General features: G+C 47.3%; 1 protein-coding gene across 1 annotated transcript in view; it reads right to left on the minus strand.

Moving 5' to 3' along the window:
- Positions 1 to 4,271: 4,271 nt before the first annotated feature.
- The window catches only part of RBM19 (RNA binding motif protein 19), a 118,714-nt gene continuing 108,921 nt past the window's right edge, over positions 4,272 to 14,064 (minus strand). The window contains exon 25 of the mRNA XM_024108092.3: positions 4,272 to 4,756. The gene's annotated coding sequence lies outside the window, so the exon portion shown is untranslated. The remainder of the gene's footprint in view (positions 4,757 to 14,064) is intronic.

A 14,064-nucleotide genomic window follows, 5' to 3' on the forward strand; every position in this document is an offset into this window, starting at 1 on the left:
CTGGTTAAATTAAACTGCTACAGAAGCATCAGGAGGACTTACCTGACAATGTTTAATGTCACCCACCTCTCATTAATTCAAATGCTGTCTCAAATGACATCATCAGACTGGACTTCCTGCAGGGAGGATGGCTTCCTCTTGACTTTTTTTTTTTTTTGGGGAGGGGGGGGAGATCTGAATCGGTTTTAGTGACATACTCTTTAAAATTCCTAAAATATATTGATAAAATATGTATTTCATATCACATTGGTGGTTTCCTTTAAATATGGGTTGAAACCATCTATGCACATGTACATGCAATGACCAGTGCTTATAGATTTATAGAATCTCAGGGCTGGAAGGGACCTCAGGAGGTCATCTAGTCCAACCCCCTGCTCAAAGCAGGACCAATCCCCAGACAGATTTTTGCCCCAGATCCCTAAATGGCCCCCTCAAGGATTGAACTCACAACCCTGGGTTTAAGCAGGCCAAAGGTGAAACCACTGAGCTATCCCTCCATTCCATGTACTATCTATTGAATATAGAGTGGCCCTAAATTTTCCAAACTGACTTTGGCTGCCTCAATATTGGGGGGTGCAGCTTGAGATCCGAACACCCGCACTCTGAAAACTAGGCTTCTTGAACGCATCTCGAGTTTGGCACTTAATAGTGGAGACAACCCACGTCTCTAGTTGCTTTTGAAAGTTGAGACCAACGTACGCCACTGTAATTCCTATCGATATCAACAAGCTCCTCGGACCAGTTGAAAAGCTCAGCTCCAGGATAGGATTACGAAGAGGTTACTGCAGAATCAAGTTCTTACCTGGTTATGTAGACGTTGGTAAGAACGGGCTGTGAAATGGGTATAATCTTTATGTACAACGGGCTGTGACCCAAGGACCACTTTCATTGACATGCTGGTTCACCAAAGAGTGCCACGGAAGGTCGGTACTGAAAGCCTGTTTCACTCTCATCAGCATAATCATTGCAAAATGTAAGTACAGATAATACGTAAAGAGCTATGCATATATTCACACACTGAAAACGGTGTTCTTAAGGTATGTAAAACAGGTCAGCAGAAGGCAGTAAACAGGTTCCATTCACACAATGGAGACACTTCTCTTCTGGCCTGACCACTGTGTACTGTGTGTCTTACAACAGAAGTTAATTTGCATACGGAGTCACCAGCTAATCAAGACTACAAAGTCGATAAGAGATCACAAAATCTAGAGGAAGGAGCACACAGCAGGAGGGTGTCCTGTATGACTAAGATCAAGGAATTAGTCTGGTGTAACCAGGAGAATGCAAGGAGATACAGGATATCTTTCACGTAGGAAGTAAGCTGTCAGTGGGTTTGCTTCATGAACAAAAGATCACCACAAAGCCCGGCTGTAATGCACTGGGAGGATTTTGGGTGAGCTTTTGCTTTTATGACATAATGTCGTCTTAGTTAAGTTTAGGCTCTAGCAGGCGTGTTATGATTTTAATTTCTGCTTCCTATCCTCTGATTCTCTGCTCTGTTAAATAAACTCACGCACGCTTTCTCTGTAAACAAATTCAGCGCTGTGTGTTAAGCAGAGCTGGGGTTGAAGGGGTAACGGGTAAGCGGGGGCGAACCATTCCTTCGGGGACAGCGGGTCTGGTAACTCAGAGTGTCAGTAGCACAGGGGCTGGACACCGCGGAGGGACGCTCGGAGGGTTCGGGGGCTGTCGGGCATCTGTCACTAACCTGCAGAGGGACAGCAGAGGCTGCGTAGGCTGGTGGGGGGAGTGCTTGTGCGGTCTGTGGCTAGGGGTGTCCTAGAGCTGACAGGCACAGACCCAGCTTCCTCGCGCTATGGGCAGGTGGCAGCAAGGTGCCTCACACGTGTGGATATCCCCAGGACCCATGACACTGCCCCTCACAGGGCTCCAGAGAAGGTTCATTAATGCTTTGAGATTACAGAACAAATGACGCTGGAGAAAGGCAAAGCAATTACTATGTGAGAGACTATTACACACGAGGCTTCCGAATCTGAGGGTTTTTGGTGCCTCTTTCATAGAATCCTAGAATCTCAGGGTTGGAAGGGACCTCAGGAGATCATCTAGTTCAACCCCCTGCTCAAAGCAGGACCAACATCAACTAAATCATGCGAGCCAGGGCTTTGTCAAGCCTGACCTTAAAAACCTCTAAGGAAGGAGATTCCACTATCTCCCTAGGGAACCCATTCCAGTGCTTCACCACCCTCCTAGTGAAATAGTGTTTCCTAATATCTAACCTAGACCTCCCCCACTGCAACTTGAGACCACTACTCCTTGTTCTGTCATCTGCCACCACTGAGAACAGCCGAGCGCCATCCTCTTTGGAACCCCCTTTCAGGTAGTTGAAGGCTGCTATCAAATCCCCCCTCACTTTTCTCTTCTGCAGACTAAATAACCCCAGTTCCCTCAGCCTCTCCTCGTAAGTCATGTGCCCCAGCCCCCTGATAATTTTTGTTGCCCTCCGCTGGACTCTCCAATTTATCCATATCCCTTCAGTAGTGGGGGGACCAAAACTGGACACAATACTCCAGGTGTGGCCTCACCAGTGCTGAATAGAGGGGAATAATCACTTCCCTCAATCTGCTGGCAATGCTCCTACGAATACAGCCCAAAATGCCGTTAGCCTTCTTGACAACAAGGGCACACTGCTGACTCATGTCCAGCTTCTCGTCCACTGTAATCCCCAGGTCCTTTTCTGCAGAACTGCCGCTTAGCCAGTCGGTCCCCAGCCTGAAGCGGTCCATGGGATTCTTCCTTCCTAAGTGCAGGACTGTGCACTTGTCCTTGTTGAACCTCATCAGATTTCTTTTGGCCCAATCCTCCAATTTGTCTAGGTCAGTCTGGACCCTATCCCTACCCTCCAGCATATCTACCTCTTGCCCCAGCTTAGTGTCATCTGTGAACTTGCTGAGGGTGTAATCCATCCCATCATCCAGATGGTTAATAAAGATGCTGAACAAAACTGGCCCCAGGACCGACTCTATTGAAAAATCTCTGCCTAGATTAATATCCATTAAGTCTTCACCACCTCTAGATTGCCTGCTGTGACCTCACTCCTGGGTGTGCAGCTTTTAGACCGTCAGCTCTTTGGAGCTGGCACTGGGACTAGTTTTGTGCACTAGGCAGTGCCACATGCACAGTCAATGCTAACCACACCACTATGCCCATCTCTAGTTTAATCATTTCATGCCAAGAGTAAATGACCTCTACACAACTACGACTGATCTGCCACACCCAAGGAGTTACCTCTGAGATGACCTGGTTCTTTCTCAGATGACACAGTACCTCTGAGTAGAAACTTGGGGTAGGATTTTCAAAAAGCACTTGCTCAGCGTTGGCCCAACTCGTACCATTGATTTCAATGGAAGCAAACCGCCATTTAAAATTCTCCTTTTAAAACCCGAGCCACCAGCTGTAAGAGTCCCCATCTAAGAGGGCAGGAAACCACGCGCCCTGCGTTTGAGAAAGGGGCAGTGGTGGGGCTACCATCTCCTGAACTAGCGTCTGCCCTACCTGGCCCAGGTGTGTCCCTGTTCAAGGCTGGGCCATGCCTGGTGTCCTGCAGCCGCTTCCCACTTGATGCTCAGAACGGGAGTTTCAAAAGCACCGTGCATCCGCCTAACGCTGCTTCCCAGTGATCTGAATGACAAAACGCCCATCGCCTTCAAAGGGAGCAGAGTTAGGTCAATGCTGAGTGCATCAGAAACCCCTTCAATAAAGATGGGAACGAACTGAGACCACATCCCAAGCTCTGGAATCATTTTAGGCAGCCACAAGATGTAACCTTCCAGGGAAGCCTTAAGGCACCTTCCCAGAGAGCGAGCGGACACTGTGACTGGAGATCGCACTGGGCTCACGTCCACTCCCTTGGGAAACCAGGCAAATCTGGCCAACAGCAGAGAGAAGGGTTTTTTTTTAAAGCTATGCAGTGATAAAACATATATATAAATAAATAGAACATTTGCAGCCAACACATGTGATCTGTTGCATCCTCTGTTAGCCAGAGCAGTTTTGCCGTAAGACAGCAATTCCCAGGGGGAAGGGGGCGAAGTGAAATACTTTATCAGCCGTGTACATATGTAAACCACTACCCCCGGTTGAAAAGCAAAAGCCTCTTTTCTTTTGAAACCGGGGAAGGGAAGGGCCACTGCTGGCTGCGAGCGTGGACAGAAATGACAGGCTCAGAGATGAACACTAATATTTTCACCTTCCTCGTGGGCTCGGATAAACACCCAGTTGTGGTTAATAGAAATAAAAAGGGATTCACCTGCTTTTAGTAACAGTCTTGAATTTTTTTTTTTTTAAATGTACACGGATGTTTTTTAAATTATTCAAGCAGTGGGAACAATCGGTTACAAAAGTGAGCGACTGATGTTCCCTTGAGGGGTAGCGTTCTCCAGCTGAAGGGCCAGCTCCCCAGATTGCAATGCTGGTGGGGGTGCGCCTCGCTGAGGTGAAGGAGTTAATGTTCTAGCCTGAAATCCTTCTCTGGTTTAACGGGGCCTTCCACAGGTGCACGTGGACTGGCATGCGTTGCTCGCAGATGAAAAAGGCTCGTCTTCCACCTGCAGATTCAAGGTGCATTTCCCTTTTGGGTTTAAAAAGCCTGGCTACCAGACCTGTGTCTGAAGCAAGAATTGGTCCTCTGGTTTAAAGGCCTGGTGTAGCAGGTTCAGATGGCAACAAATCTTCTTGGTTGCAGAATACAGAGGTGGATGGATGCCACTCGCTCTCTCTGTGTCCATCAGCAGACGACCTGAAGGAACAGAAAAAACAAAACAAAAAACCCATGTAGCATTGTTACCTTTCATCACTGTTTAGAAAGCAGGACAGAATGTCCTGCCACCAAATACACACACAGCAGAGGCCAATGTGCAAATAGCATCAGCAGGGTGGAGGTGGGGGGAGGCTGAAAGTGACCAGACCAATGCACCTGAAAGCAGCCAGCCCTTCTGCTGGGGGCAAAGAAACACGGACCCCCTCAGTGAAGTTTCCAAAGCCACGCCCACTAAGTGAAATGCCCATTAAACATGAACACTGCTGCTCCCCAATTCTAGGGAAAAGTTTTAATCCACACAAAATAAAGGTAAGCAAAAGGGATGGAGGAGGAGAGAGAGAATGAGAAAGAAGGGGGAGGGAGTGAAAGCGCACACGCGCGTACCCATCTGGGCAATGCATCACATTGAAATTGCCCCGCATTAAAAATTCACCAGCCAGTGAATTTTCAAGGGATTTGTAGTAATTAGATGACAAAATGCTGGCAAATCTCAGGCTTGCCGAAGATGTTACTCAGGGGTCAAAGACTCGACACTTTTGGCTGGGTAATTTGTAAGTGTCAATCACACTCAGCCATCAGAGAGAAAGGAAAGATCTAACGGCTGAATTCTAACTAAGTCCAACGTTCTTGCTTTCAGCCACCCTGTCTGCGATCATCCCCCCTCGCTCCTGCCTTTATCTAATGCAAACGCAGCCACTGCCTCTCGCGAGGGACTCAAGACACAGCAGTTTAAACACAGATTTCTTTTTTTAAACTTCCCGTTTTTGATTTTTAAAACCTGGATGCCTGGAGTGAGTGAAACCTGCGCGGTTATTTTCCACGTGGCTAGAAAGACGACTGCTTGGCAGTAGAACGACAGTCCCTGGGCTCCCCAAATCCCAGTGCCATTTCACCTACTGGCGGAAGAACACATAGCTCACATCCAGGCTCTCTCTAGCTGACCCTCAGCGAGCCCTAGGCCCCGTCTCAGTGGCTGGCAAATCGGGATTTTCTCATTTAGTCCCTTGCTACGTTCTTAGAATCACTTTTAAACAACGGCCTCTTATCCCACCCCTCAGGCTCCCGGGAGAAAAGAACAAACCAAAACAAAGCATCTGCAGTTTAATTTGCCTCACATGATACAAAACCAAGGTCTACTCGGGCTGTCATGGAAGACCCAGGCCCCGATCCTGCGATGCACACCACCTAGGCGTCCCCTTATGCTCAGATGCAGCCCCACTGCATCTGAAGGGGATGAGCATGGATGCAGGGGGTTGGTTGCATGGAGCCCAAGGGGTCTCAGTGAGCAAACCCAGTAATAACTCCTGAGTGCGGTAATCCAGGGAAAACTGCTGCATGAGTGACACCGACCTGACTGAGCGAGTAGGAGCGGATTTACTCCTTTTCTTTACTCACTACCCAGGATACCCTCCACTGACACGGCAGTTCAGTGGAGAGCAAGATGAGGCTTGTAATGCAGAGTCTTATGAAAGGGTCACCAGCTTTCAGTCACCCAGTTATAGACCCAAAGCCAGAGGACAGGTAAAGCACAGAACTGGGGAACAGGGTTTACTGGGCTCAGTTCTTGGCTCTGTTATAGACTTCCGGAGCCAAACTCTGTTCTCACTCACGCCTGGCTCCATCCTAAGTAACTCCACTTCAACCCACGTTGTAGTAGCTTCCATTTTAGGGTCTTGACTCAAACTTGGGACTAACTGGTGCTCTATCCTGCAAGATGCAGCGAAGCACTTACGCACGTGCTTATCCCCTTTGACGTCGGTGGGATTCCTCATGGGCTTACATTTAAGCACACGCTTCGGAGCTTGGCTGGATCTGGGCCAGAACTCAGCACCTTGCAGCCTTTGAGCCACACAACATCCCTGAGCGGGATAAACTCCATTTTACAGATGGGGAAATGGAGACGCAGGAAGGTTGGAACGTTTGGCTTGAATGTGGGTACTTGAAGTTAAGCACCTAAATCAAGTGTCTTGATTGTCCACAGCACCCAGTGGCTTCGATGGGACCTGTGGAAGCTCAGCAGGCTCAACTGATTCAGGTGCCCATCGTCAGGCATTCAGTTTTGAAAGTGTTGATTTAAGTGGCTTGGCCAAGGTCCCATCATCATCACCACAGCAAAGGCCTAAGGGGCATAGCTCCTTGCAGACTGAACATCACCTGGAGCGATCTCTAGCTAGGGCCTTAAGGTGGTCTGGCTGGATATTCAGCGTATGTCCATCACTGGTGATCTTAGTGCATCACCGAAGCTTTCAGCCAAGGTCCCCCATGGAGTCACATTCTATTCTCATCTACTACTAGCATAACCCCAGAAGCTGCCACTCTCGCCTTGTGAATCATTCCAGGCTCACACACGTTTAAGAGCAGAATTTGACCCAAGAAACCTGTAGCACTGTTGGGCATAGGACCCAGGACTCCTAACTGAAACATCATCCTCTCTCTCGGGGTACACTGGGATCAATGCGTTTCAGATCAGGGATCTGCTGAACCAAACTTCACTCAAGTTTATGGCAATCACCCGACTCCCTTTGATGGAACAGAATCATAGAATCTCAGGCTTGGAAGGGACCTCAGGAGGTATCTAGCCCAACCCCCTGCTCAAAGCAGGACCAATCCCCAACTAAATCATCCCAGCCAGGGCTTTGTCAAGCCGGGCCTTAAAAACCTCTAAGGAAGGAGATTCCACCACCTCCCTAGGTAACCCATTCCAGTGCTTCACCACCTGCCTGGTGAAAAAGTTTTTCCTAATATCCAAACTAAACCTCCCCCAATGCAACTTGAGACCATTGCTCCTTGTTCTGTCATAACAACCCTATAATTCATAGCTGCTTATTCACGCCACGTTCAAGATATAACAAAGAACTGATTGATTCACAAGAGTGTGTGCAAGTTATTTTAGGTCACCAAAAATCACAGGGGTGTGTGTCTAGTTGCATTCACTTCGCCCACGTTGTGTGTGTTTAAAGGATATCATTGCCCACTCTCTAAACCCTGTGGCTCACATCTGTTTCCGGACTGCCAGCAAGGAAGAAGGAAAAGTGTGAGGAGAGGTAAAGACTGAGGAGGTGAAGGTGTAGGACTGTCAAATAGCAGAGGCTGGGTGCTGTGGCAAAGACGACACAATCTAGGGGAACTGGGCTTATACAGAGGGGACAATTTGGGCACCAAAACACCAAGAATTTTAGTGTGGGTGCAGCTGACCCATCAGACAGATCCCAGGGCAGAGCAGTCCTACTATATGCGACAAAGAATTCCCAAAATACTAAAAAAATCTAAGTCTTAGAAAAACAGTCCTCTTCCTCGATCCCTCCTGTGGGCTAAGTTTTGTAAGATTCAGCTTGTTACAGAAACACAAGAACAGAAGAAAATTACATTTGAAAAGAAGAGACACACTTTTGTGTAGCAATCTTGCCAAATCTCACCGTAGGATGGCGCGACCGTTATATCAGTGGTAACTGAGCCAAACGGCATTCTGTTGATCTCGGCCCATAGAAATGCCCTACGTAAATGACCTAAGGGGACTGTTAACGTTGGTCTAGGTTTTGCTTTAATCTAAAAAGTAATTTAACAGCTGTGAAATGCTGCCCAACAACAGAGCAGATGAGAGTTGGGGCTATTTTTGCTAGCCAACAGCAGGATTTTAGTTCTGTTATAAACATTTAAATAGCATTAATTTTGTGTTAGGGCACCTAGAACGTTGCAAAGGTGTCTTTTTTATTGTGATTTACACTGAAGGACATATAAGCAAACATGCCAAGCACACATGCTGGCAGGTAGATGAGGGCAGAGCTAAGGTTGTGGGGGGTATTTTATCTCTGCAGTTTCCATAGTTCCTTCCCTTTTTTCAGTAGAACTTTAACTTTGAATTTCTTGGCTTTCAGCCATTTGTGTTTTTAAACTACAACATTCCACTAAGGGTTTTTTTCCCCTCCCTGTAAGTTATTGATAAATATTTACAACTTTAACTCAATGAATTTTTCCCTTGGGAATAGATAAAATATGGATCTGGCCCCATATACACACCCACATGCGCACAGCGAGTGAAAGAACCAAGCCACTTGCTGCGATATCCCATTGATGATCTATCAGACCAGGCCCTGGTCCCTGGGAGATGCTTTCTAGAATTGCAAAGGAGCCGGCCAATGGAATATACTCTGCATTTGAAGTCTTTTAGGCTTCAGTTGAGCAAAACACTCGGGATAAAGTTTTCAAAAGGATGTAGGTGATTTAGGAGTTTAAGCTCTACTGAAAGACTCTTGGAATCTGAATAAGACTCAGGCCTGATCTGCACTACAATGTTGCTCCCACCAATGTAAGCCCCACATTAAATCGACTTAATTGCAGGAGAGGCGTAGCACTTAGGTCGCTCACAGTCAACAAAAGGAGCTAGGATGGCCATGCAAAACAATTTCGTAGTGTAGACTTTCCCGTAGGCTCATAAGTACCTGCGTCACTTTTAAAAATAGGTCTTAAGCTCCTAAGTCACTTAGGTATTTTAGAAAATGTTACCCTTAAAAACATGCTTAACTTTAACTACATGCTAGAGTCGCACTGACTTCAAAAAGATTTGAGCGTGTGCTTAAGAAAGTGCTGCACTGAACTGGGACCTTGACCTCCTTAAGAAATATTCATACAGGGAGACAATGGCAGCATGACTTGCAGCCATGGAATAAGGGCTCAGGATGCATGTTTAGGTGTGACTAAGCAGGAGTGATCCTCCAGCCTCTTCCTGCAGTTCCAGGAACATACCGATTGCCACATGGGATCAGTCCAGTGCAGTCTCCGGCCTGACAGTGGCCAGGACCAGCTCTTTCAGAGCACAGTCCCAGAAACCTTGCAGGAGACAACTGCGGAAAATCCTGCCTATGGAGGAAGTTCTGCCCTAGTCCCTGCCAGTCAGAGGTCGTTGTATGTCCTGGAACAGGCGGATATAATAAAACCCATTGTTTTTTTCAAGGACTCTGTTTCATCCTATTGTACATCATCCACTCCCCTCCTCTTACAACCCTCAAACTCTTCACTTCCTGCACCCTTTGGTTCTTGCCATCACGGCTTGACAAAAGATAATGCAGCAGGGCTTCAATCTAACATTGTGGCTGTCTCCAACAGCAGCCAATGAAAAATGTATCAGAGAAATTTCCCAACACCTCCTATAAATACACTCCCATGTGCCACAATGTACCAAGGGAGGAAGTTCCTTCCTAAACTCAGTCCGTTGATGGTTTTATAGTCTGGGATGAGGATGAAAGCTCATCTGATTGCATCCCTGTGAAAAGCCACATGCTAGTCTTATTCACAGGTCTAATCTTTTATTAAAAATGTCACCAAGAGGTTTGACTCAGCAGTATCCTGCCTCAGTGAGTTCCACAAGTTAAAAAGGGAAAGAGTTTTATATGCAATTATTAGTTTTATATTTATTGCCATTGAGTGCCCTCCTTTATTATAACAGAGTACACGGGCAACAAACAAGCCTTTCTGGGCACAATTCCCTATTATATGTATACCTCATCTCAGCTCCGCTTGCTCATCTTTCCAATGACACATTTATGTTTATAAGCAGTGCTGTGTGCAATCATTTACACAGTACCTTTGTTCAACCTGGTGCCCCAGTCTTAGAGCATTATAGTGAACTGATGGGGACTGCTCCATCACTTGTGACACATGCAGTAGACCTGCAGAACAGTAGGAGGGTACTGAGAGGCAGCCATACACTCTCGCATTCTGCTGCTGCACACCATCATCTCAAGCTGCACTGCCATGGTTTGATGCCCTCACAGCCTCTTGTGTGAATTACAGCCTTGTGCTCCCAACTCCTTTATTCTCTCTCTGGCTGGTGAAGGTAATGACAAGAAGAAAGGAGAATTCATGGCTGAGGGGGACAGTGGAGGTCAAAGGTTCTGGAGTTCCAATATTTCGTTATCTTCTGGTGTGACATGGGGAAGAGAACGAGCCCTTTTCAACCTTTACTCCACAGTTCATAGTTCAGATAATTCTGGCCTAGCCTAGGAGGACTATATGGTGGGTTTAGGAGAGACAGAGGTTCCTAGATTACTGAATATCTTCTGTACCGACTCAGAGTTCCGTAGGCCCAACAGATCAGTGTTTCTCTGGGAGCTAGACAACTCAAGGCGAATAGTAACAACTGTACCACAAAGGGATAAGAGTCTGGTCGCCATTCCTTTCCTCTGGATCGACTGGGTGTGTACATGGCCTCAACTCTAGCTGGAGAGCCAGCGTCACTACCAAGGGCAACCCAGCACACAGTACAGGATGTGTCCGCTACTCCCTGAACGGACTGCTGAGGCACTCACCCCAAAGTTGGGCTTTTTGAAGAGCCTGGCAGATTCTACTGGTCAGGTTAGAACACCTTCCTCCCTGCCCCAAAAACACATGCGCACTGAATTCAGCAAAACCATCACTTCATAGGTGTTAAGTCCAGAAGGAACCATTTAGCTCGACCTCCCAGAGAATGCCGGATCATTTAAAGAGCTGGAGACCTCTCGCTCAGTTTGGTTTGGGGTATTCGTTCATTCCCGAGGAACAACAAAGGCTGGCTCAAATATACTTGGAGAGAGCCACGGGGCCATTTCCTACCTCTCCCTGCCCCTCCACCAAGGCTCCTAACCTCACCACAGAGAACGGCAGCTCAATTCGAGAGCTCACTCTAGAACGCATGGAGCTACTGCACCAGCTCCGGCGCAGATGCTGAAGTCAAGTACCGAAGGCACTTGCTGCCAATGCCCTCAGGAGGGATGTTAAGATGTCTGCCTTCCACACTCGCCCCTTCCATTTCCATGCCTTGCTGACAGATTTTTATGTTATTTCGTCCGCGTACGGCACTGGTTTGCATATTTCACCGATTCAGGTCACATCGTGTACACATATGCCTCAGCCAACGTTTGTTGATATTCTCACTACCTCTCTCCTAGTTCCAGTTTGGGGTGAAAGCCTTCCTTATTAGCCAATTTGGATACCCATTTACTGTGAATTACTGAGCCTGATTATTATTCATGAATGGATAAATCTGAAATCTCAGTCTCTGCCATGCGATTTTTCTCCCTCTCGAATGCATATATTTAGGGAAAACAGGAGGCAGTGTGTATCACTCTCTCTCTCTCACACACACACACACACACACACACACACACACACACACACACACACACACACACCATAGAAGGAAAATCTGGACAGTGGCTTTTCACAGCCCTAATTTACTTTTTAACCAGCATACCTGGATCTGCCCCAATCAGCACTGATGTTCACTTAGATGGGACACAGTATGCAGGTGGACGCTAGCATTGTGTTACCTGCAGGCACGGAGGGGGTGAGGTGAGGGATGCTTTAAACCGGAGCAGGAATGGAAACTGGAGGTTACGGGACAGAGAGCCAACACCACCCAGGAGCTCAGAAAATTGGAGCATTTTGACTGCTGGGTGCAGGAGGCTTAGGAACACATTCCAGCCCAATGCACACAGCACTGGCTTATGACACGGAGAGTGAAAGTCCGACAAGGCAGGAGTAGTTTCGGGCTGCCATGCAATCTTCTATAATTGATGCCAGGTTCTCCAGCAGGGTAGGCAGAGGGTTTTTAAAATTTAAAGGGCATAAATAATGATGAAAGAACGTAATTACTAGCTAAGGAAAGAGTCCAAAACGCTACATAAAAAAAAAAAAAAAAAAACCCAAAGAAATCACAGCGCACCTGCACAAACAACGGGGACTTGTACTGTGGACCGCACAATAATAATCACTGGCACTTACTGCATGCAGCCGTTTCCAGCCGGAGACACACAAGGTATTTTATAGATGGGGAAACTGAGACAACGAGGTTAAGCAACTTGACTACCGCCACATTTCCTAGCTGCCCTTGCAGTCAAAGGGAATGAGGGAGGCAGTGTGGCCTAATGGATAAAGCGTTGGACTAGACTCAGGAGACTTGCGCTCTATTCCTAGCTCTTCCAGCAGCCTGCCGAGTGACCTTGGGCAAGTCACTTCACCTCCCTGTGCCTCAGTTTCCTCATCTGTAAAAATGGGGATGACAATCCAGACCTCGTCTGTAAAGTGCTTTGAGATCTACTGGTGAAGTCAGGCATTATTAGTATTATTCTAAACTAGAGCTCGCTCATGGGTGGGGAATACCGCAGGCTCTTCCATAGCTGACCTTTGAGAGACTTTGGTAACTTCAACTGAAACACCAAGTTGCCTACTTCAACTTGCAATTATTGTGCAGCTACAGGGAACCTGACAGACTGGGGACCTGGGCTGGACCCCTACATCTGCACCTACAGATTGGGCAATTTGCACACCTCAACAGGAGGCATCCTCTTCGGAAAATCTGGCACATGGTTTGCAATTGCTTTGAGAATCCAGCGGTATCCAAAATGGAAGAGAGAATGCATGGGATGTGCGTGCCGCTCAGAGAAGTGCAAAAAGGGCTAAGTCGCAGGGAGTGATGTGGCCACCTTTTCCTTTGTGGGTTGTTGAGCAGAGCAGGCAGGGTTACAGAGGAGTAACACAGAGGAGAATGACCATCGGCACCGACCCACAGGACTAAAGAGCTTACACACACCCTTGCAAGGATTCAGCAGCTGGCTGGCGCTCGGACGTGGGAAGGCAGTGAGTGTGCTGCAACAACGCGGCAAGCTGCAAGTTCTTCCTTCATCCCCAGCAAAGGGCAGGGAAACAACGTTCACCGTGTCTGCTGCACTGGTTTCTTTGAATTCTGCCTAGAGGTGTAGGTAGGGTCTTGTGACAGAATACACCCCTGAATTCACTGCCTACACAATACTGTAATATCTTTGTACCAGGTATTTCTTGTAAGGTTTCATTTGAAAACTCATAATTTGCGGCTCAGTATTGTCCTGATCAAATAGGTGTGGCAACACTGTATATGAAGTTATAAGATTCCCCAGCCTGATGCTAAGAGTGCATGTTCAAGATCCACATAGCACCAAACTGGTCCAAAAGGCCGGTCTCGAACAAAAGAGCGCATGTTGGCCTTAATTTGCATGTAAGCAGTAATCAGAGTTAACAAGCAGGAAGGCAAAACCAAGGAGGCTCAGACGGGGGAAAAAACCCAGCAGGGAACATCCTTCCACACAGACTCTGTCCCCTAGTTTCCAGATGGAAATGTTTTTCAAAAGGGGATGGAAACTATAAAAAGAGGCAAACACCCCAAGCCACCCCTCTTTCTCTCCCTGCTCACCTCATTTCTGCATCTAAGAAGACAAAAGGAAACTGCCCCTGAACTCTGGGGGCGGGGTCCTGACCTGAAGGTTTGGTCAGTAATT

This window comes from Chrysemys picta, chromosome 15, assembly GCF_011386835.1.
Source record: "Chrysemys picta bellii isolate R12L10 chromosome 15, ASM1138683v2, whole genome shotgun sequence".
NCBI lineage: Eukaryota > Metazoa > Chordata > Testudines > Emydidae > Chrysemys > Chrysemys picta.